At 39.7% G+C, this 22,761-nt stretch overlaps 1 protein-coding gene across 5 annotated transcripts in view; it reads left to right on the top strand.

Moving 5' to 3' along the window:
* The first annotated feature begins 572 nt into the window (after positions 1 to 572).
* The window catches only part of Hivep2 (HIVEP zinc finger 2), a 143,563-nt gene continuing 121,374 nt past the window's right edge, over positions 573 to 22,761 (top strand). For 4 of the 5 annotated variants that reach the window (XM_015501863.2, XM_048799166.1, XM_048799148.1 and 1 more), the window contains exon 1: positions 1,263 to 1,337. The gene's annotated coding sequence lies outside the window, so the exon portion shown is untranslated. Of the gene's footprint in view, positions 1,338 to 22,761 lie in introns of all 5 variants that reach the window. The other variant, XM_015501854.2, reaches the window with a different exon arrangement.

Here is a 22,761-nt window from a genome sequence, read left to right as displayed (position 1 = left end):
AGAGACTGGGGAATGCCTGTCCACAAGTAGCATGGTGCATCTGGGGCAGGGTGCTCAGAGTCCAGGGTGTTGTACTATTGGTGCCATGGAATAGTGTGAGAGTGAGCCTAAGTAGTTGCCAGAATCATCAATACCAGGCACTTGTTATGAAAATATACATACTATTTGTGGTAAGAAGAAAACTCAAGTGTACAACATTTGAAGGTGTTTCTGTAAGGTCTTCTGGAAGCATCAAAATAAAAGAAAAATTTCTCTCAAAACAAAATTACCACTGAAAAGGCCAGTTTATTTGAGTGGCTGGTTAACAGAACTGAAGAATTTGGTTTGCATGAGAAGTCCAGTTAATATTAATTAGCTACTCACTTTTAAAATATTAAATGCAATATGACATGTAATGGCACCACAGAGTGCACCATGACAGAAGCCCTTTGTTTCATAAGGGTTAGAATTTTTTTTTAAAGTAGGGATTAAATTCAGGGGGCCTTAACCATTGGGCCACATCCCCAGCCCATTTTATTTTTTATTTTCAGATGGTGTCTCACTAAGTTACTTAGGGCCTGGCTAATTGGCTGAAGTTGACCTTGAACTTGCAATCTTCCTGCTTCACCTTTCTGAATTACTAGGATCACAAGCATGTGCCACCATGCCCAGCTTGGCATTTTTTTGAGTATTGACCAGAAATTTTGTAGACTAAGGTTATGAGTTTTGGTGCAGAATACCACACAAGGGTGGTACTCCTCTCATTGTGTTTTGTTGGAGGAATGTCATATCAACATGCCTTATTATCACAGTGACCTTAACTTGAGATCTTGGTTAAGGTGGAGTCTGCCAGGCTTTTCCATTGTAAAGTTATTATTTTTCTCTTTTTGTTTCTGTATTCTGTTCATAAGGGGAGAAGACTTGTACTTCATTTCTCTCAGGGAGGTACTATCTACATGAATGATGGATTGATTTCAGTATGGACTCATGTATATTTAATTTATTCTTTGGGTTATCATCCAGTACTACCACCATTTATTTTGTTGCCCATGAACTACTTTCTAAATTTTATTTTGCTGAGCGCTCTAGTATTACCTACAGTTTGGGGCAGCATGTATTACCCACCTGTTCTGCCTTGCCCTTCTCCATGCTCACACTCTCATATTTCAAACTGACAGATTCAGTTTTGTAGCTCTGGTTAATATTAGGGCCATTTTCATCGTCACATTTTAATGTATGCACTGTGGGAGGAGAAGTCATAATACAAAACTTCTTGTCAGCAGATTGGTGAATTTACCTGAGAAATTGAAAATCAAGATTATGAAAACGTGTGACTAGGACCAGAAGCAGATTTCCAGGTAGGAAATCAAATCATTTTCTTTCACTCCTTTGCACTTGTTTTTACAGAATGCAAATTGTAATTTTCTTAGGAGATGCAAAATCCCCAAAGGAGGGACTGTATAGGTACTGAGTTTGTGCTAGAAGTCACTTCGTGTTCCTTTTTGAAAGATTCTTTCATTTAATTCCCAAACGGTGGATGTCTGAGCTTTGAAATGTGATCCAAGTGGAATTTAAAGAAGTCTATCTATATTTGCAAAATTATTCTAGGTATGATTTTGATTCTCAACGCCTACTTGAAAAGTAATTATCAAAGTGTAATAATATTTAGTTTTATTATGTCAGAGAAAACAGCTATTATTTATGAGATGTTTTATGTGTTTCACAGTATATTTATTAAGTATGGATTGATTCATATTTTATACTTCTCATAAACTCCCCTAGATATGATAAGGTCATAAATACTCCCTGTTAGAAAAGGGAGGGTCGGGGAAGCTCACAAACACACACATATATATATATGTTCTCATGTTTTGGCGTATGGATGTAATAAAAACAAGCATCAGTTTGCCAGCAGCTTCCGTTGTGGTAATCTGACAGGGAATAAGTTCAGAACACAACTGCAAATCTGAAATGTAAGTGGAGTTAATATTATGCAGTGATTCTTACCTCTATTAGAAGTAGAAAAGCCAGTGATCCTTCCATCTGAACTAACAGCGGGCGCAGCTCCATGGCAACACAAAGAACCCTAGTCTGTGGAGGGTGTGCATACACAAATGCATTCAAAGCACGGGGTTGGGAGTGAGTGTGGGGGGAGCCCAGCCCTCCAAGTCTTGCCCACGCATTTTTATGTATTATAATCAGATCTTTGTGCCAGGAGGCTTGACAGGAGTTCATGTCAGCTGCCCTCTGGTCTCTCACATGAGCCAGCCTGGCTGCCATCACCCACCTCTCTTCTCTCCAGTGAAGAGCAAGAAAAGGCAATTCAAGAACGCAAATACAGGAAAACGCTCTTCTCCCCCTCTCTTCTAGGAATGTCAACGTGGTTTTTGCTTTTCTGTGTGTGTCTGGGGGGCTTTGTCGGCTGCTCTCCACAGGCTTATTCCAGGAAGAGCTGTTAAACTGGCCCCCTACCTGTGAAGTATAGGGGCTGGCGAAAACTGGAGTCAGTTTTCCCTCCCTGGGACGGGGCACCTGCATAGGTCCTGTGCTGTGTTTTGAATTTTACTGAAGAGCCACGTGGCTGTGGAGAGACTGGTGAATTAAGCATTTATACCAACAGTTTCTGGGCCCTCGCACAACTCTCATACATCAAGGCTCTTCTCTCACTATGCATCACAGATATACCCATCTTCAGCAATCCTAGCACATCACCCCAGTAATCCAATAACACTCACCCCAGCAATCCCATCATTCCATCCGTCAGTCCCAACACACCCACCCAACAATCCCAGCACACTTACCCAGCAACTCCACCACATTCACCAGCAGTCTCAGCATACTCTGCCAGTAATCCCAGCACACTTACCCGGCAATGTCATCACTTTCACTCAGTAATTCCAACACACTCATCTCCCAATCCCAGGACACCCTACCCCAGCAATGCCACCACATTCATCTAGCTATCCCAGCACACTCACTCAGTAACCCCACCCCGTCCTTAGCTTAGTTTCTTCATTTATAGGTACCTGCATCCCTGCTTGACTATTTACATGTCTATGTTCCTGTTCTGCATCTTAGAAATGATAGAATAATCCAGAAAACATTTATCTTTGCTGTGTTCCAGTTTAGCTGATCCAAGAGATAAATGTACTTTTGGGTTTTTTTTTTTTTTTTTTGCTCTCTTCTATTACTCTGAGAATATTCTTTGATAAGACATAAACCCCTCTTGTTTTACGCCAGAGTTTGAAGTTGATTATGAATGGTTATCTCCAGTAGATTCAGGGATATTCTGTGTGATATGACTCTTTACCTTTTTCGTTTCACTCTGAATCTTTATCACGCCGAACATCACAGATGGCTCTGGTGGTGGTGGAAGAGATTATCATGCAAGGCTGAAGAGATAGACAATGTTATGTTCTGGAGGACGCTTAAACTACAGTTCACTGCTCCTTCCAGCTCACACTTTGAGCTACTTTCTAGTTCACATAGGGAAATGACCCAGTTCTTCCCCATTGTTTCTGCTTGGAACATTCTCTTTGGATTTACTTTCAAAAATTATTTGCAATTAAGATTACCCGTACATATGGATAGTTTAACTCATTTATTTGTCCCACTATTTTTTACTTAACTACTGTGTACAGGCCTGAGCTTACTAAAAAGAACAGACATGTGTCTGCCTCTAAGATCTAATTGTCTAGAAGTGAACACCGCTCACTGCAAAAAAAAAAAAAAAAAAAATCCACACACAATATATATTGTGAAATGGCTATCTGCGATTCGAGAAGAATCCACTAGGCTTAGCTGTGTCATGAAAGCAGCACTCAGCTTTGCTTGAGAGGCTTGACAGAGGAGTAAATGCTTGAGCTGCATCTTGCAGGATGGGTGGGAATTTGAGAGACAGAAATGGGAAGGGCATTGCAGGAAGCTCAAGCCCTGGCATGCAGAGCCTGAAGACATGGAAACAGCAAGGTGCTTTTGTGACGGGTAAATCTTCTCATAGTTGGATTACAGGGTGGGAGAAAGAGATGTGGAGTCACCAGGGGATGCTCTGGAGCTCTTGGTGCGGACCAGGTCAAGCAGGGTGTGCCATGCTGGTGTATTTGACATCTCTTATATCAACAACAAGGAGAACTGGGTTCAAATTTGCATGTTATAAAGATCTCCCAATCAAATTTGTGAGAATGAATTAGAGGAAAGCAAGCCTGGATTTGGGAGACAGGGTATACAGACAATTACAGTCCTGTTCAAAAGAAAATTAAAATAAAAGCTTGGACTCATGCTATCATACTGAGAACAGTGCTTGGAAAACAGTGCTGAGTAACCTATGGAGGGAGGGAGAGGGGTCCCAGGACTGCAGCTTGGGTCGAGATGGCAGTTCTCAGGATAAGGAAGGTGAGCAGGCCTTTGAGAAGAGCAGTGACCTGTGTTTTGGATTTGTTGAATTTATGGTCACATGTATATAGAGATATATCTGGTTTTGGAATAAGACCTGAGTTTCAATTTTAGCTCTCCAGCTTCTCACCTGTATATTTCTTTATTTTTATTTTTATACTGGGAATCAAACACAGGGGCACTAGACCTCTGAGCCACATCCCAGCCCTATTTTGTATTTTATTTAGAGACAGGGTCTCACTGAGTTGCTTAGCACCTCACTTTTGCTGAGGCTGGCTTGAAACCCTCAATCCTCCTGCCTCAGCCTCCCAAGCTGCTGGGATTACAGGCGTGCGCCACTGTGCCCGGCATGCCTGTGTATTCTTATGTAAGTGGCTTTACTTCTGAGAACGTTGGTTTCCTGGTCTGTAAAGGTGCTGGTGTTGGTAGGGGTAATAACTATAACTTACAGGCTCTTCTTGATGGATGAAAGTGATAATGTATATAAAGCTCCTGACTCTGATTTTCAAATAAAGGGCAGCTATTATCACGATAGTATCTTCAAACAGATATCAGGACCAGGACCTGGAAAATGCAGAGCTTAGAGTCAAGGGCATGAAAGAGACGGAGTCATAAGCTAGTTGGTGTCACTGAGATGCATGCTCATTCATTCAGAATCATTTAGCGAGAGCAGACACGTATCAGTGTCTGTGCGGGAACTAGGGAAGTCAAGAGGAAAAAGATAGCTCCCGGCCACAGGAGTCTTAGAGCCTGCAGGGTAAGACAAGAGAAGGCCATCAAGAGCTTTTTGAATAAGGAGAGGATCAGCAGCAAATTAATATATCCAGTTGTGTGTGTTTGTGTGTGTATGTGTGTGTGTGTGAAAGAGAGATATCACATGCATACAGAAAAGAATGTAGACAGTTTGATGAACTTTCACAGACTGAACAAACAGATCCATGAAAAACCAGAACATTATCAGCATTCCAGAACCCTTCTCCTGCCCTTTTCCAGTCACAACAGAACCCAGGGGTAACCAGCCTCCTAACTTTCATGTCTATTAGCTTTGCCTGGTTTTGCACTTCATATGTATGGAACCATGTGCTCTTTTCTCTTTTGGGTCTGACTTATTTCACTCAATGGTGTGTTAGTGAGATCAATGTGCACTGTGCCTAACAATCATTCATTCTCGTTACGGTACCTAACGTCTTGTATGAATGTAACTTATTCATTCCACTGTGGATGAATTTGGATTGTTCTTGGTTCTGGCTGTGACAACTAGGGCTTCCATGGATATTAGAGTACATGTCTGCTGGGTGTGGCTTACGGTGGAATTGCTGTATTGGGGACATGTGTGTATTCAGCTGTAGTAGTTTCTGCCACACAGAAAGTGGTTGTGCGAGCTTATATTGATTCCAGCAGTGCACGTGGAGATCTAACTGGTCCCCCTGGTTGTGTATTTCCATCATTCTCATTTCGGTCATTGATGGTTATTTAGAGGGGTAATATTATCATGTTAATTCTCATTTTTTTTTTTTTTGGTGGTTAACGACAGTGAGCCTCTTTCCATGTGTATTTTTGGCCATGCACTAGATACTCTGTTTTATAAAGTGTCTGGTAAAGTCTTTTGTCCTCTTTTCCATTGCATTGGGCTTTCTGCCCTTTTGCAAAATCAGTATTAAGCAATGAAAATTGTTACTGAGGACCTATTAAAACTATTCTGGCACTGGACTTAGAAGAATAATAGTCACACTTTGTGCCCTCATGAAGTTTATAATTTTGGCTGTTTAAAAAAAATTAGCTGTGTAAAGGAGGAGTGAGATTATGAACAAAGGAAGAAATAGGGACCAGAGGGCACTTTCCTATTCATGTAAGCCCATTTATACTTGATGATGAGGGAAAGGTAGATGACATAAAGAAAAGGTTGAGCAGAATCCTGGAGTGGCCAGGCTGCTCTGAGCTCTGGAGAGGTCTGAGTGGAGCAGAAGAAGGTATTTTACTAAGTTTAGAGGTAGAAATTATGCATTGAGGCAAAGTTTCCTTGAAAACTTGCTATTTTATTTTATTGATTTTTTTTTTGTGAAACATAAGACATATTCATTTGTTTGTGGAAAGTGGATAATATTGATGAAATGGGTACATTTAGAATGGTCTCTGCTCCTCCAGAAAAGTGTGCTGAGCAATTTTGGTTTGGGAATGGTAGTGCCAGCATGCAGAGGGCCAGACCGAAGTAGTTTAGCCGTCATAGCAGGTGGTTGTCCCTCAGCCACTTTGAGGAGGTGATACAGGAATGGAATGAGCAATGATCCAGCGTGCATGGTTGTGGGGATGGGCATGAAGGGCAAGGTGACAAATGAATTGGAAGGCTAACAAGTGAAAGGGTGAAATGGTTTACAGTGGGGTCTAGACTTTGGAGCAAAAGAAACCTGCAGGTGGAGGAAGAGGAGAGGAGGAGATGGAGAAGGGGTGCAAACTGTCAGAAGCAACGAGTTGAGAAGCTGAGCATCTCTGAGGTTGAAGAACAACCAACACAGTGTGAAGATGAATGGTTAGGTGATGTGATAGGATTGACTACTGTAGCCTGTCATATTAATCCAAATAATCTGAACTCCCTGTCAGGTTTTATGGAAAAATCATCAAACATTTAAGCAAATAAACCCTCATGAAGGTCACATTTCAAATTTTAGCTTCTCTGTTACATTATTAGTAAATAAATATTTTTTATTAAATGACGTCTTCTGAAGAAGTTCCATTAGAGCCTTTATCTCTAACATCAACCATTAGTTATCTCAATAAAGTGGTTTGGATAATGAGGGTTAATGGAAGGATCCAAATGGTCAGTTTTATGCTAGAATGAAACATTGAAAATAAAAATCCGTTGCTTTGGTAACCTCTGCTAAAACAGGTTGAGCAATTGCATTTGGAGTCCACATTTGTTCCACTCCCTGTTTTCTAGTGGTGTCTTCTTTTTGCTATACATAGAAATATATAATAGAGAGTCTTAAAAATCTTTGGTTTAAAGTTCATATAAAAATATCCTATTTTGTGTGACACTCTCCACTGAGGTCTAGAGAGTGAAGTTTATGTTTTCGTAACACTGACACATACTCACTGAGGAACGAAAAAGCCACAAGTAGCAAGAGTATGTATAGGAATTAACAGACTCAAAATTCAACAATTTATGTCAACATGTAGTGAAGTTACCTGGGCAATTTACTGAAAAATGTAGATGTGGGAGCTGGGTCCTGGAAATGACCCTGTGGGCTGCCCTGGACTCAACTTTGAGAAGCTCACTGTGGAGCTTCACATTTTGGAAGATTGCTATGGCATGGGACATCCCACTGCCATCATCTTGACCAAAAAACTGAGTAAATAAGAAGAAAGGGAAATAGAAGAGAGAGAAATGATGAGAAAATAAAGCTGAAGGTAGAAAAGAGGTAAGAATTTAAGTCTTGAAGAATTCTCTAGACGTCTTCATTATAGAAAGTAAATTCCAATGGGTGCTTGATAGAATCACACCAATTTTAAGATAGCAATGAAAAACAATGTGAAGTGTGTTAAGATTACATCGAAGAAAATCAAAAGGAACTCTCTGTGAAGAGGAAAACAGCCTATAAATTCAAAATTCGAGTATTAAAATTAAAACATAATTGTAAGTTTTTTTCTAACAACCTTTTAAATTGCACTTTGATGGACAGTATTACTTGTATAAGTTTTGGTAATGAAACAGGACTGTTATAAACAATTTAATTGGATTTTTTTTGTTTTTCTTCTGAATATCAACTCATGCCAATGAATCATCAAGGCAATCTTTAATTTCCAAGATTTTTCTTCAGCTCCTGGGATTGTTGTGAAAATTAGTTGAAGTCGGAGGATAGTGTCTGGCACTTAGTCAGTGATGACAGTGTAGTGGAACAATGGTGAGCACATGCTCTCAGTGCCAGAGACTCTGGGTTCAAATTATTGCTCTGATTGTCCTTTGCTCTGCACCCTTGAGCCACTTAAATTGATTCAGTTTCCTCTTCTGTAAAATAAGAATAACAGTGGTGTTTACCACCAGAGAATATTGTTGCCTGGAATAAATTAGTCACTGTAAAGTACCTGAAATAGTGCGAAACACAATATGGATACTCAATAAATGTTATACTGAAGTACAACTTGTATTGTCATATTCTCCAAAGTGCTTAAACAAAACAAAATGACTATTCAAAACATGGATTATGTATGAATATACAGTATATACACTATATAAACATATGTACTATGTATATTATATATACTATATATGTTTATATGTTTTAATATATAAATTTTATATATATATAAATTTTATATATATAAAATTTTGTAAAGTTATAGTTCTCTTGAGCCTTATTTAGTTAAAATCATTGCACACCTACTTTTCAATGCAATAAAGTGCTTCAGGCCATTCATTAATGACTAAGACATGGCTGCTGTCCTCTTGACCACTCACACTTTGGGAAGTTATCATAGAAGCTTGTCTTCCTTGGGTAAGACTTATGCTATGTTGGTAAATAGCCTAGAAGTTAATTAAAACTGTATTTTTAAACACAAGTGAAAGATCATCCTTGAAATACAGAAGGAGATGCTAATAATTAATCCCCTATTGATATATTACTGAGCATAGCAAATCACACAAAACAAAGGCTGGTATTTTCCCAGAGCTTCCTATAGTAAAATGGTTGGATCATAGATGCACTATTAGAAATGCTGTAAATTCAAGGGATGACTCTAGTATTTACTGATTAGGTGACTATGGGCCTTTGATTCAACCTATGCCTGGTTCCTTCACTGCTGAGTTGTCAGAAAGATTAAGCAAGCTATAGTTTGTGAACATGCTTTATGTACTATAAGATGTGCATTTGTGTATTTTTATCATGATTTATATAATAGCACTTGTGGAGTTCTGAGATCCATAGCTCAGAAACGAACACTTAGAAAAACGTGCTTTTAATAAGATTACAGAGAACCTTATTATCTTTTGTAGAATTACCTCTGGCCTGATAATGATTAACTTGCTGCACAGATTAGACCAAAAGAAAAAAGAAATCCATAGCTGTCAGGTGAAACAGGGTTGGAGAGGTTAGGGAACTGACCTGAGGGCACAACGAACAACGGTGGAAGAGAAGTGGACCTGAGGTTGTTCCTGCAGCTCCCCAGTTCAGTCCTCAAACCGTTTCTCAGTGGAGAGGAAGGCATGATGGCTTTGTTGAGAGGAAGGCCTGATGGCTTTGAAGTCAGACCTGAGTTAAGATCCCCGTCCTGTCTCTTACTAGCTGCTATTCATGCACGTGAGTCTCAGTTCCCTTGTCTGCAAAACAGAGTTGAATCACTTGCTTGGCAAAACGTGAGCAGTGGAGATGATGCCTGTAAAGTACCTGCTCAACAAGTGGTCACATGATTTTTCCTATGGTCATACATTGTCAGAATTCAAGGTAAATTGAATCACACACCTGCTGAATAGGAATACTAACACACCTGATATTAACAAATTGTTTCACTGAGGGGGCTCTTTGTGCCAGCTTCTGGTCCAGATACATCACACACGCATGCACACACACACACACACACACACACACACACACACTGATCTCAATGGCTCACACAATCTGATGCTGAGTCCTCACCTCTGCTATTCCTCCTGGACCCAGGGAGTGTAACTAACTTGACCAAGGTCACTCAGCAAGATTACAGTGAAGCAGGTTTACAGACTTGGGCTTTTATAATTCTGGGATCTTTCTTCCCTTGTTACTGGATCATTCCTGCTCCTCCCTGACCAATATAGGGATGTGGGGTAGAGAATGAAAGGACTGATTGTTTCATGAGAATTGTCTTTTGAATGGGCTATTTGCTTTTGTATTCAGCCCCATTCCTGTAGAGAATATTGGAAGAGGCCTGCACCCATCATGTAATGTCTGAGGCTGAGCTCTTTTTCATTTTTTTTGCAATGGAAAAACTACTCTTCTTATGATGGTACCAAGCATTTAAATGGAATGATAACTGTGGAGCCCAGTCCTGGCACCATCTCCATCTCTAATCTCTGCTCCCTACTCAAGTAGCAGACTTGCACTGAGGACAGAGCCCTGGGCTTTGCCTGCTGTCTTTTTATACTTTAAACCAATAGGAGCCTGTGTTACTCAGCATTCTCATGTTTGAAACCAGCGATGCTCTATCATAGGATATGTGATTGATCCCTTTGAGCAGGCATTAAAATATTCACTCACATCTTCTCATTTACCGATTACATGCTTTTATGAACTGTGTTTTGATGAATGTAAGTATGTCACATCTGTCTTGTCATTGGTTTGTGTCCCGTGTCAGGACATGTGTACATAGAACACAGTCCCTTTAAGAACCACTAGCCATCAGCAAAAATAACCAAGAGCAGCTCAGGTTACTGCCAGGCTTCAGAGACTCTTCAGGGGGTCAGGTTGCTTATTTCTCTGGCTCCATAGCAGGGATGTAGGAAGAACTTTCTCTGTGCCCATGGAGGGTTTTTGTGCAGATCTGTGCACATGTGTCCCCTCCTTTAGCTAAGTATCCTCAGATATGTCTTCTTCTGGGTTTATCCCAGAAAGTTTTCTTAGTTGGGCCACTTAAATTGCTTTAAATTAATTGTGACCATGTCCCTGGACTTGGGTTCAAGAGCCTGTCTTTTCTCCCTGGGTTTTATACTATTTCTTTGAAGACTAAAAGTGAAAAAGATATGGGAACCCATCAAAACAAACAAGTATCTTCTATCCTCCAAGTGACAGTGTGGCAGTGCAGGGAGAAAAGGTCGTGTGAGGACACACCCTTTTCCCTGGACCCCTGCACTCAGGCCTGTCTCTGCTGGCCTTTCTTGTAGATGAATGTTTCAACTGGCTGGGCATAGCCAAGGGATCAAAGAACAAACGAGGCATAAACAGCTCCTAGAGCTCTCTAAGCAAACAAACAAATAGACTGGACTCCTTAATTAGGCCTATTTTTTCAGTTGTGGAGAAACAGTGAGATATTATAAAAGGCATCACAGTGCAAGGAACAAAAAAACCCAGCAAGGACCATCTGGGGCCTTGTCTCAGTGATGCTGCTTAATAGCAGAGTTGCAGAATAATAGAATTTTAATAGCAAGGGGGGTATCTGTGAGTAACTTAAAGTCTCTCATTTTACCTAGAGGGAAGGTGAGGCTTCAGAGAGGTTGGGTAACTTACCTGAAGTTACTCAGCTGTTGGAAGTAGTAGGTCTGTACCTGCTGCCCAAGTACACAGATCATTCTATTCTATAGTCAAGAATCCAGTTGTCTCCAAGCCCCAATTTCCTTATCTATAAGTGGGCATTGCACTATATAGTACACCTGCTTTATAAGGTACCACAAGGATCTGCTGAGTGTGGGTGAGAATGGTTTTAAAAACTATTAAAATTTTTATTAGTATTAAATTATATATATACAAATATATGATGAGACAGAGGTAATATCTAATATTTTGTTAAAATTCTTCTTGTGGGAACACTTGGGCCAAATCTGGGTTTTCTTTTGGAGATGTGAAATTCCTAGAGTATTATGAGCTCTAGCCTGACGGTTTGACCTGCTAGCCTTATTGTTACTTTTGCTTTTGTTGTAAGGTGAAAACAATAAAATTCTCAACCTGTATTGGAATTGTCCTGAAGATAACTTTAAGACTATAGGTGAAAGTACTTTGTGAACTGAAAAGCACAGAATGAAAGTGCACTGTCATTACCAAATAATGTTAAGGCCATGGACCTTGTCCACACAGCACATATGGTATAAATAAGGCAGCAAACTCCAACATTATCTCACATTAGTGTCAACTAAAAACTGTATACTACAGGTAATGACTGTTATGGACTGATGAGTCTTATTGGAGTTTACAAGTGGAAGTGTAATCATCCTTGCAATTATTGTAAAATTGATCTTTCCCTACAGACATTTACCCAGATTGGCAAGACATATGCATGGTATTCTTCATATTCATAGGACATTATTTTCTGTAATAATATAGAAGGTGGAGATTTAAATGTTATTTTTATGGCTCTCAGTTATACCATTTGCACTAATATTATATGTCTGGCTTATCTCATTTGGTTATTATAAACTAAATAGTTGGGGGCTATAATTAATATTATCATTCAACAGATGGGAGGTCAAATGATTTTCTCTGTCCTCACAGAATACAGATGATGGAGCTGAGATTTGAAGCACAGAGCTGAGATTTGGCCCCCAGTCCTGTGCATTTGCCACTGCAGTCTTTGTGTTTTGTGTTGGGGTTTGTTTATTTCATTGGTGCAGTCATTCATTCAGCATGGATACTCTGTTGTATAGGGAGATATTTAGCTAGACTGTTTCAACTTGCAATGAACTTGTAGTTTTCGAAGGCATACAGAGCAAGTGCATTAATATGTAAACATTTAAGATAGGAGATGGACTGTACTAACTGTGTAAAGGTATAGTGTCAGAGGAGCTCACCGAAGGAAGGAACTCCCTGTGGAACTGTGTCATATGATCTACTCATACTTTTGGGACTGAATCTCTTAGATGAAACAGCTTGTTCCATTGATACGAAGAAGCCCTTTCTGCTACTGTTAGAGTTAATTTGCATAGGGAGCAAAAACTACAGTCACATTTTAAGGATGTTAAAAAAGAAAAAGCCCAGAATTGTGCCGTAATCCTAAGACTAAAAGGGAAACTGATTTTGCAGTCTAAATATGATTTATCTGCACTTGGCTGGGTATGAGTAAACTAGGGACACACTTTCCCAGTTTTTTTTAATATAGTTAGAACTTTAAAAGATTTATTATCATGATATTCTATTAGTGACATAGGAGATGAATTTAAATATGGCTTCTAGAAAGCCTGATGTTGCAAAAAAAAAAAAAAAAGGCTTTTGTTTTGTTTTGTAATTTTGTCTTTTTGCAATATAGCAAAAATATACCCTCACTCTTACCCTTAATCCTGTCCAGATAATTAAATATATGGATTTAAATTTAGTGCCTATGTGATTCTGTTTTCTCCTGTTTCAAAAGATAAAAGCAATTGTTTTGTAAAATATATTTTGGCATTTCTCAATTTAAAGCAGTGCTTTGTTTAACCCCTTCATTGTAGCAGATAATGCAGGAAATGATCTCAGGGACTTAAATAACCTTAATGATAGCATAATTTCTAAACCAGGGTAGGGAAGTTCTATTTGAACAAGCATAAAACAAATGTTTTGCTGCTGTTAAATTTAACAGGCATGAAATTACTAGAAACAAACAGAGACAAAACAATAAAACAAACAAAAAACGAAACAAAACAAAAACCTCAGGAATGCTGATGGAAATAACTTCTTATGGAACTCAATCTGTGATCTCTGTTTTGATAGTTAATATGTCTGTGCAATTTGAAATAGTGTCTGCATTGGAGACTGTCACTATTTAAATTTGTCTGAGAATTCTCAATTTAGACTTGATCAGCATAGACCACCATGACGGAAAGCTGCCAATTTATGGAGTAGGGTGAAACCTCATTATTTCTGGGTGCCTTGGCTAATGTTGAGCTATTTAAAAAACACAAGCTGCTATAAAATCAGTGAAACCTTGTTGGTTTCTGTGTCAGTTAATATGTAGTATATTTTTTTCCCTTTGGAAAGAGGAGGTCTCATCTTTTTGATTTTCCCCTTTCTTAAATTTTCTTTTTTATTCATTTAAAAAAATGAAATTTTTAAAAATGAAATAGGCTCTGTATTTAATTTGCTTTGCTATCTCACATTCTGTGTCAGGAACTAATGGTCGAGTTGTTAGGGATTGGGAACTGTAATATTCATGAGTAGCATAATGGAATTGTATGCTTCTTCAAAGTTACTTTAGTGTTTTTCATCTAGGGGGCGCCAGCAAACATTTCCGGTTAGATTCTTGGAAGTAGGCCACATACTGTTGACACATATGCACAGGAGAGAAACATGAACGCTTTGTGAAATCTTCATACTAAAAATAATTTTCACCTGTATTTATAGCAGTGTTTTCAAACTTGAGGAAAGAGATAGAGAACCTACCAGCACAGGGAAAAAAAAAAAAAAAGTCTTATTCACTGTGGCCGGAGAGCTACCTTTCAGAATGAAGGCCTGAATAATCTCCTGGAGAGTTACAGGAATGTTGCTAAGAGATTTTTGCCAGTTGTGTAGGAGGATAGTTAATAACATTAAGTGCTGAAATAAACGATTGTGGAGAAATATCCTATGGCTGATAGTTAACTGGGAAAAAATGAGAATCTGTCCATCATTAGGAAAGGTTTGTAATGAAGCCTAACAAGTAGGGCCCTGCAAGCAGGAAGCGTTCAGGTTCTCAGGCAGAATTTTGGGTTCTGTAACAGCCAGTTGCTTTCATTGTTCATGGAGCCGGCGCATTTGCTTAAAGGAAACTGGGAAGAGAATATTTTTAGATATTCAAATAGAAAAATGTGCCAAAATCCAGCCTTTTCTGATCTGAAAGTTCTGTGAAGGACCTGCTTTGCAGGGTAGCTATGCATATGTTTTGAGTGGGAGGAAAATGAGAACAGATGACTTGAAAACTATTAAAATGGTTACACATGTAAAAAGTTAATTTCTTCCTCATAAAATTAAAAAATCCGAGAACACAAGATTGCAGTCTGAGTTAACATCTTACTGGTTCAATTAAAATATTTGCCCATAACAAACTTCACTGATATTTTTTTGTTCATTCACTCACTTGTTTGTCAAACAATAATAGTGTCTGCCATGTATGAGATTCCATATGTAGTGTAGTACACACGATCATTATTTCTATAAATGATCTAACCACTTCAGGAAAAATATAACTGTATATACAGTGGACAAAATGTCAGTTTCTTTGGGGAAACTTATAATTAAGCTTTATTCTGCTCAAAAACACGTTTTAAAAAGATATAGATGCAGATTGCAATTCGTGTTATTTTTCTAACTTTTATTTGGAAAACAACTAAGGCTATATTTCTTTGGACTGATTCTGTATTGATGTTTGAGCACCATGTGTTAAAAAGAGGAATCGTTATCTGAAGATTATGTGGCATTTTATAAGATGGTTGATGATACTGTTTAGTGCTTATTAAGTTGAGCTAAAATTTACTAAACAGCTTGTAATTGGGGGAGCTTATTTAAACCAGCTATTTGTGGTTATGTCTGTTGAGGAGCTTAAACTTCAACTCTCTCCAGCCACTTAACTGCAGCACATTGACTTCAGGTCTCTTGTAAGAAAGTCTAAATGTAGGCTGTTGAATAATCCCTTTGAGGGCCCTGTAGCTATTTTTATGCCTGGATATGCGTCACCAGTGGGTATTTTCTCTGGTGACTCGCTTACATCAGGTCTCCTACCATACATTCTATCAGTGAGTGACTTATGATTGATGGGAACCACGGCTGTTGTTTAGCTTTATCTGTGACCTCAGAGAATGGACAACAGGAATTTCCAGGCTGTAAAATTCCCTGAATGCTTGAAGACAGGGGCTCACGGTGTTGATCAAGGCAGGTAGCAAGTGATATTATTCACCAGCGATGACGGGGGAGGGACACGAGAGGAAAGGGTAGGGAGAAGGAGGGGAAGGGAGGGGGAATTCCTTTTGTGAACAGTGCAATTCTGGCTCAGCTTGTTCCTTGTCTGTGGCTGTGTGTGGGGAAAGGTGCATTTCCGGGACCTGAGAAAGTAGATAGGGTAGTCAGAACCATGCTTTGGGCAGCGTGGAGTAACTCCAAGGCGTGGGCTGCAGAAGCTTTAATTAGTTAAGATCTTGTTTTTCAAAGGAGCTCGATTGATCCATGAGCAACTGAACTATTAGAAGCATGTTTAAGAGTAGGGGTTTTAAATTTAAAGGTTCAGCGTTCATAGTTATAGATAAGAATTCAGTGCTGTGTTGAATCTAGCTATGCTAGGGTATCTATCTGGAGTTAATTTTTTCCCTAAGTTAACCTGTACCTTATTCTAACAGTGCATTTGATTCTATGTGTGGAAATGAATTAAGTCTCTAACGCACAAGAATGTTTTCCTTTTTCTTCCTTTCCCTTACCTCTTTCTTACAAGTGCATAAGATTCTTGACCTCTCATGAGATCACCAGCATTTTAGCAGTGATGTTCCTTTCTCCCAAACTTTTCCCTTAGTCTGAGTTTCCACCTCCTCCTCTGTATCTTTCCCTGGTGCTATTTTGCTTGCAAAAGTAATTCTTGACATCCTGCTGAGTTAAGGGAGACAAGGTTCCCTGCAGATGGGGTGAGGTGCCCATGTCAATCTAGGGACAGTGGGTTGCCTGCGTTTACAGGCTATCTTTTCAGTGATTTTTTTTTTAATGACAATTACACAAAATTAAAACACTCCTTTTAGTGTAATGCAATTACAACATTTACTCACTTAGGCAAAATTGGTTTTCTGATCTTTTAAGACTGTTTTCATTATGAAAAAGGCATTTATTGATTTTGCTTGCCAATTTTATCCCCCCACTCCAAACAAGGGCATATCCTTTTAATGTAGCATATAACCAAGATTAATTTCCACCATAGCTATTTTCTTAATGGTTTGCCTACTAGGTTCCAAATTATAAGATTATCCCAGAGTCTAGTACCTTTAAACAGATGTGAGGGGTGAAAACCCCTTGTGAGAAATTTCTTTTATTCCTATCTGTTTTTCCATGTATAGTGCTATTAAGTGAACGTGGGCATTTGTAACTATTTTTATAGCTTCATATCAAATGAGCTCACTTGATGGTAAAAACCTATCCCCTGTCAAGTCATATTGTTTCAATTTTAGACATTTAACATGAAGATGACTGAGAAAGTAAAATGAGTGTCACTGTAAACCTCCCATACAAGAAAACTTGTCATTCTATTTGAAACTTGCTTCTTGAATAAGCAGGATGACTCACGACAATCAACTTATAATTTGAAATTTGTGAAACATTGAAATCCAGAGCTCTGTGAGTTTTGAGTCATTAATAGTTGAATGAATTAAGCCTTCATAAGGCATCCACTTAGAATGAAATCATCAAAATATGGGTGCAATCCATTGTTTATGTTTATTTCATTGGACCATGTGTGCCCAAGGCACCATTGGTGACTGACTTTGCTTCCCAAAGAGTAACATCATGTGAAAGATAGATTTGGGGGTTAGCTCAGATGCCTCCATTCTATTTTGCCCTACATTGTGAGAGATATTATTAGAAGCTATAAAATTATCCATTTCTTTAAAATGTATGTATGGGCTTATGTGGGGGAGTTTGAGGGCAGAACCAAACTCCAAGGAGGGTTATGTATTCTTCATCAGAAATATATTTCACAGAAGATTATAGTTTGTGTGGGAGGCAAATAGCTGCTTGTCTGTTGATTGCATTGTGCTTATTCCATGTAAGAGCTACTTGAGTTTAGGCAGGATAACCTCATTTTGATAATCTGATGACTGCTTCTGCTTGGAGAAGAGAATATAATTCCAAGGCTATGAGCTGGTGGGCAACAGTCATTGTTCTCTCTTTGGCAGATCTTAGCATGGAATCTGCTTTGGTATTTTTATAACTATATATGCAAATATTTTCACCCAAACCTCCCCCATCCATTTTCTCTCTCCATGTGTGGAGCTCTTTGTGATCTTCAAGACTGTGAAACTCCAAAGGTGTAAGATCTAATGATATCAGTGTATGATGATGTGTAAACTTAAGTCAGGGCAGAATGTTGGCTTGAAGTGAAGTCTTTTTGCTAAAGCAGATCCTTCACTGAGAGGAGATTCCACTGTGTACTTGGTTTCTATGGAGACACTTTTATTACTTATGGATGAGTGTAGTATGAGTGATTGATATATCAACATAGCTCAGAGCAGCTGATGGAGTTTCCTGGTTAATATGTGATCCTTGGCTGGGGGTTTTGCTCAGGAGCAGAGCTCATAGATGCCCTGGTTTCCATCCCAGCACACATAATGCATGTGTACACACACACACACACACACACACACACACAGAGAGAGAGAGAGAGAGAGAGAGAGAGAGAGAGAGAGAGAAGTTTTTTTCACTAAATTCTCATTTCTTATAGGGACTGATGAGAGTGATGCAAACATCTAAAACCATCCTGAAACATAGAGATAATATGGCACTTCATTTTACTGTCTTTATAGGTATATTACCCCAGCACTGCAAAAAGAAAAAATAAAAAACAGGAAGCCTCACAATTCCCTACAATTAGGATGATAACCAACTGACAGCATTAGAACAATTGAATGATCCACTTATAAAGCTTGTTCTGGGAAGGTCTAAAATATTTTGCTTGGCAATGATTCTTTACTTATTACCTGTGTTATAAGCAAGTGATTTGAGTTTTAAGATGCTTTATAGTTCACTGTGGTCACTATGAGGTTGAGGAATTGAGGCCTAATAAACAGATGGGCTTTATATTGGAGACTGCACATCGTATTGACAGCAGCTAAGGACAAGCTCTGCTCACTGGTGCTTATCTGCTGGCGCTTAGGAGCTGAAAGGCTCTGACCTCATATGTCTGATGTCGGGAGTGAGCTTGGTCACTCAGGGCAGAGTCCTCCTACCGCCCTGATAATGGTAAAATGCTCTGATAATTCGTTAGGGCGATGTCTGCGACTCTGTGTTGCCTGAATCCTCCTGTGACAGTGGCCCTCAGTGACTGATGTGCAGACCCACTGAGAGGTACTTGGATTTGTACAACAGGATGTCATCATTTGAGTCAGCAGGGCTAGAAGCTCATGCTGAGTGGTGGCTCCGAGGAAGCCTTTCACAGAGCAGGCGACTGGGAGCTCAGGGAGAGACACAAATCACTGGGTAGATAATAGTGCATAGAGATGAATATATTTTCAGTGGAAATGTTTTATTCTACTCTTTTCACTTGAAAGAAGATAAATTTTCTATAAGAGAAAGGACTCTGTGTGTCTAAGTACCCTGAGAGCTGAAAGCAGTATGAAAGTTGGGTCCGAGGATTTTTACGGAAGTTATTCTTCTCATTTCACTTAAGTTAGATGACATCTTCTAGCTGCCTCAAAGCTACCGGAAGGACAGAATTATCCTCTAATAACATGGGTATGCAATTCTTGCTGTCTCAAAGCAGGTTGCTGTGATTATCTACACTAATTTTGGAATTCACTTACTGCAGAATTTCATTTAAAAAACATTCTCCTTTCTATACCTTTAAGTTTTTTTCCCCCCCTGGATGTTAAAAAAAATTCTTGACATGGAGATTTACAGATATTTAAATAATCAATTGCCCATAAATGCCTCATTTCCTATAAAATCATAGCCTGACCCCTGTGTGACTAGGTAAGGCCTTATCCAAAATTGGTTCCTTCTGTTATTTAGTTTTATATGTGTGGAGAGGTATTCATAAGGCCACATGACATAGTCCAATAAAGAATTTATCTTCCTCTGGAGGGAATAAGTTTAAGAAAGTCCAGGCATATATAGAGCCAACTATGAAAAAAGATCTAAGCCTTTTAACTATAAAACATAAGATAAAAATTTTTGTGCTTTTAGAAACTTGAGTCGGTGGGGAGTGAAAATGACCAATGTCTCAGGCTTAATCCACACTGAATGAGGGTGTGAAGGAGGACAGTAGTTTGTGCCCTAGTAGTTCAAGGAGTGGGGATGGGGATCTCAAAAGTAGAGAAAGAAAAGGGTAGAATTGGAGAAGAGACAATTCATTTTATATAACTTCTCTGTCCAGACAGGGTTGAGAGGGACCTGTGAATATGATTGGGGGCATTGATAGATGGGAGGACCCATGGCAGAGTCCTGACGTTGGCTGCCCTTTGCCTGGACATGTAGTGAAATATAGTCAAAGCCCCAAGGGCTAAGCAGGCAAGATGGGGTGCAGTCTCAGTGCTGTGGCTCTGTGTCCCCCCTTGGTGGTGAAGTGATAGAGCAGACCTCACTCTTTCATGGGGAAGGCTCTCTCAAAGGAAGGGCACCAAATGCCTTCAATGTTGTAAAGCTCTCAGGCCCCAGAGAACTTGGACTTTTAAAGGCCAGTAGTGATCCCTGAGAAGAGAGGCTTCTTTGTCATCAATGTAGGACACGTTGGTGACTGTGTCTGGTGGCAAAAGCTTGCCTGTCAGTCCACTCGAGGTTCAACTGTCCCCACTGGGAGGGTCTGATTCCTTTCTGACTTTTGTTCTTTCTCATTAGAGTCTTTTTGTTGTTGTTTTTGGGGACAGGGGTCAGGCCTTACCTCTTGGGTTAGGGTGCAAGTTGTGAGAAATCTTAGTGGGAGTGTTAATTTGGGTCCTGATAGAAATGATGGTTTGAAATACTTGCAGAGTCTCCTGTATTTGTTGGTGGGATCTCATCTGGGTGGGATGAGAGGATATAAGAGAACTGAGCTTAGGACCCTGGGAAGCATTCTGTGACTTTGGGGAGAGAAATGAAATGGGATCTAGTAATGGAGACAAAGAATAGTGTGAGGGGGTAGGTGGAGGCCAAGGAAAGTGCAGTAAGAGGAGGGATGGCTTACAGAGCTTCTGAATATTTTTAATTTCATTTATTCAAAATACAGTGAGGATATTCTGTGTGGGCTGGGTAGATTTGAGAGTGAACCAGACATGAAAATTCATGGGAAGTCTGAGGTCATTGTCCTTGCTGGGACTGCAGCTTAACCTAGGGGAACAGAGAAAGCAGCGTGTGGGGTGAGGCATGTTTGGAGAGGGACCAGGGGCAGTCAGTTGGAGGAAAAGAGACCGTGGAAGCCTGGTGAGGTGAGAGTGTTACTGACATGCCTATGTGGATCAGTGTCCCTGGGACAGCTGAAGTCAGACTGCCTGGGATGGTTGAGATTAAGAGACCAGAATTCAACATGGGTGCAAAGAGCCAGTCCAGCAGCTGTGAAGAAGTGAAAACATGGAGAGAAAGGCTTTAGCCAGTGCAGATCTGAGTTGGAGACTCGAGGAAGGGAGAAGGTCCAGCTGGATAATAGGGTTAAGTTTGGAAAGTGGTTGAATTTGGTTGTGTCTCGATGAGGTTTATCCTAAAAGTAGTTAGTTGAATATTTATGTCTAATTTATTATTGCCCCTTATGCTTAACATCCTGTTCTTCCTCAAAAAGATCTGCAGCTGTATGTGTCAGTAACGTGGAAAGGTTCTATCCCATCGCACCTGTGGGCCACAGCCTCTTTGATGGCACTCCTGACTCAAATTGTTCTGCCTGTGGGTTCCTCATTCTGTTGCATGGTTCATCTTCTTAAAATACCATTTTTAATAATTTACTGCGAAGAGCTATAAACTGCTCTGGCTGCCCATTGCCTACAGTTTAGGGGATGTGCTTCTCCATAAATTGAGAAATTGCCATTTTTTTAGGAATTTAAAATCTGACAAAACTCCCATGGTGGATGGATGTTGCTGTCTTAAGTTTATGAATGTCGTAATAGAGGAGCAGAAAGGTTAAATAGCAATGTCCAGGGCCCCAGGAGTTCACAAGCAGCAGAGTCAGGAACAGACAAAGTTTTGGAGTTCTAGTCCAAGATGCCTTTGACGATGACCTTATCTTACTTAAGGAGCCCATCTCCACTCTAACCCTGGAATTTCTGTCTTTGGCATGATGAGATGAAGTGCCTTCCGTCCCTTTCAGCCTCCCTACAGTCACTTTTCTGTCACCGCTCAGAAGTTGCGATCTAGGGCTGTCAGCTGAGACACATTTCCTGGCTGATTTTCCCTTAGATTGGGAAAAGCCTGTCTCCTGCCAGGACATCTGGGGAGGCACAGAAAACACTCTGTACTTCCCTGATGTCATCCTCAGCGCCTGCTTGTCTCATATGGAGCTTGGAGAGGGCTGTCACTGACTTCTCTTGGGTTTTCGGATGGCTTTTCACTGCTGCCAGGACTGCTCTTGCCCCCTTCAGCTGCTCTCCGGGAAGGTGTGCCTCCAAAACAGGCTTTGAATTTTCTCCTAGAGGAACTCGGGGGATCTGAATAATACTTATTTCAAAATGTATTCGCAGTTGTTATATTAATGGACATAGAGATTTGTTAGCCACTTAGGCACGAATCGTTTTGGAAAGTACTGTATACAGAAGGATGCAGAACTGTACTTTGAAATACATGTTAAAATCAGGAACATTTGTTAGCAGTGCAATGATTAATGAGTCTGTGTTAACGTGATTTTAGAGAACACTCTGTTTCCATTACTTTCTCATTGTACTGAAGCCAACCAATGTCATTTGGATTTTGACAGAGTTTTTTTTTTTTGGAGCTAGTTTACTGCATCAGAAGCTTAAATTATATATTAAAAAATAAGCCTAACAATTGTCTAGACTATCAAGAATTGCCTCCATTTTTATAAAAATTGGTGAAGGAAAACTGACCATGAGGATGAGCTCATTAAGACACTGCTAGAGGGCTGTCCTGCTTTATGGGCTCCACATTAAGCCTCACACACAAA

The sequence above is a fragment of the Marmota marmota genome, unplaced genomic scaffold, assembly GCF_001458135.2.
Source record: "Marmota marmota marmota unplaced genomic scaffold, marMar, whole genome shotgun sequence".
Taxonomy (NCBI): Eukaryota; Metazoa; Chordata; class Mammalia; order Rodentia; family Sciuridae; genus Marmota; species Marmota marmota.
Note: the sequence above shows the minus strand (reverse complement) of the source record. Positions and strands in the feature narration are given on the sequence as shown.